Source organism: Vitis vinifera, chromosome 11, assembly GCF_030704535.1.
Source record: "Vitis vinifera cultivar Pinot Noir 40024 chromosome 11, ASM3070453v1".
NCBI lineage: Eukaryota > Viridiplantae > Streptophyta > Magnoliopsida > Vitales > Vitaceae > Vitis > Vitis vinifera.
In genome coordinates this window covers 11,173,544-11,175,871 of record NC_081815.1, presented here as the reverse complement: position 1 = coordinate 11,175,871, position 2,328 = coordinate 11,173,544, and the positions used below count along the sequence as shown (strand labels likewise).

Sequence of the window (2,328 nt, the reverse complement as noted above, 5' to 3'; positions counted from 1 at the left end):
ATTTGTGTAAGCTTGAAAATTAAGATATTTGGAATTTTGATTTATCAATTGTTCGACATAATATCAGGTTTCAAAATTTTATTTTTAAGTTAACTCATACAAATTTAGACATTAGGAAAGAAGAAAATTAATTATGGAAAATTGACATTATAAAAGTTATAAATATATTCCATAAATTGATTCTCATAAGTTTATTATTATTATTATTATTATTATTATTATTATTATTTGTTTATTTACTTTATGTTTTTATTTTTTATTTTATTTTCATTTCTTTTTTAAAATGTTTATTTTATTTTATTTACCTTAAAAAAAAAAGAGGCTTTGAAAAAAGAAAAACAATCCAGCTCCATTCGGGAAAAATCGCTCTCTCTAAACTGATGGTTCCTGCTGAGTGGTAGAAAGGGAAATTAGGTTTTTGATTTTGAGAAGCAATCTTCTGGGTTTTGACATTTAAGGCATAAACTACTCATTGAAATGCATTTGTTTCCGATTATCTGGTCTTAGCCACATCTTAATTATTCGCAAATTTCTAGCCCCAAATTTCATTCTGTTCTTATTCGAATCGATATCTGAGAAAGAGTATGTCCATGTCATTAACCCATCTTTCTTGGTGGTTGTGGAGTGGAAAACACCAAGAGCCCAAAAGACTCTCCAATGGATCTTCTTTAAATTCTTTTCAAGATTCAGGTTTGTGGGAGTCGGATGCTTTGAAATTCCCTTTAGTTAAGGGGCTTCTTCGTTGACATTTCAATTTTTTTTTTCTCCCAAAACCTCTTGATTCTTTGAATCTCAAAGTCTCTCAATCTCCCGAACCTCGATCCACGCAGATCTTTGATTTCTGCTAATTTTTTTTTTTTTTTTTTGTCTTCGTTGAATGTTCAACCTAGGGTTTTGATTTTGTCTGTTCCAGTTATTGCTTCGATCTCCTGGATCTCAGTTCCGAATTTACCTAGGGTTTGATCGTTTGATTGTTGGATTGTTTGGTTGATCATGGAGGCGATCGACGAGCTCGTGCAATTGTCAGGGTCTATGCGCCAGGTCACGGCGCTGCTGGCAGATGAAGATGCGGACAAGAATTTGAGTTCCAGTTCTTCTCGCAGGGGTTCAACTTTTCTTAACGTTGTTGCTCTTGGAAATGTCGGACATCCTGTTTAATAGGACATCCTGTTTAATGAACCCCATCTACAAACGATGGCCAATGATGAGCATCTTCGCAAGGCCTTCTCCTACTTTGATAGGAATGGTAATGGCTATATTGAGCGAGATGAGCTTCGGGATGCCTTGATGGAAGATGGAGCAGATGATTGTACAGATGTAGCAAATGACATCTTCCAAGAAGTGGACACGGACAAAGTAAAGATCCAGTAGTTTGCCATCAACTCGATTTTCATCCAACTGATTATAAATGACTTTTTTTTTGTCTTACAATGCAGAATGGGTGAATTAGTTATGATGAATTTGTGGCTATGATGAAAACTGGAACAGATTGGAGAAAGGCTTCTAGGCATTATTCAAGAGGGAGATTCAACAGTCTAAGCATTAAGCTGATAAAGGATGGTTCTCTAAACTTGGGAAATGAGTAACATATACACAAGGTTGGTCTTTTGTTCATCCACACAAGAAAAGTACTGGATCATTCCCAATTTATCTTGGACTTGCTTTCTTTTGTGATTATTTGTTGGGGGGCTATTGGTTGAATGGGGTCCCTTCTGATTACTGGCTTACAAGGGATCATGGAGGGGTGAGTACATCTTATTCATGTCTTCTTCATATGTTAATTGAGTAAAACATGAGGCCTTGTAGCTATGGTACGGCATGTATGGTTCTGTCCTTTTACCACTTCAACCTTCTGTGGTCGTTTCTGGTTGGCGACATGAAATTGGTGAACTCTGTGGTTCTGTAGTATATCCTTGTCAAATAAATATTGTCTTGTAGCGTATGTGTTGTGCTCTAACATGTATATATAGGAAAAGTGACATATGCTTGTCCAGGATGCATCACACTGTCAAGGGACATGTTGCATACATTTTGGCTTGGTTTTGTGCAATGGTAGCTTTTTATGATCAATTACAATACTAAATTAACCCTACAGTGTAGAATGGGCTTGTTGTTTCATTATATTTCAGTATTGTAACAGCATAGTAATGTTAGGAGTTTGTTGTGTCAATATTTGCTTAAAAATCAAAACCCTGCGAGAATATGGTGCTACTCGGGCTCTAATATGTATTGATTTACAAAAGGATGGTTCCCTAAGCAGCATATTCTCGCAGGGTTTTGATTTTTAAGCAATTATCAAGCTGCATCAGACCAGAAAATCCTTGCTGC

At 35.9% G+C, this 2,328-nt stretch overlaps 1 long non-coding RNA gene across 1 annotated transcript; it reads left to right on the top strand.

The window, feature by feature from the left end:
* Nucleotides 1-339: 339 nt before the first annotated feature.
* Nucleotides 340-2,050, top strand: LOC132254650 (uncharacterized). Its single transcript, XR_009466953.1, has 2 exons — nt 340-1,356; nt 1,437-2,050. It is a non-coding gene; the product is annotated as an uncharacterized LOC132254650 (long non-coding RNA).
* The last annotated feature ends 278 nt before the right edge of the window (nt 2,051-2,328 follow it).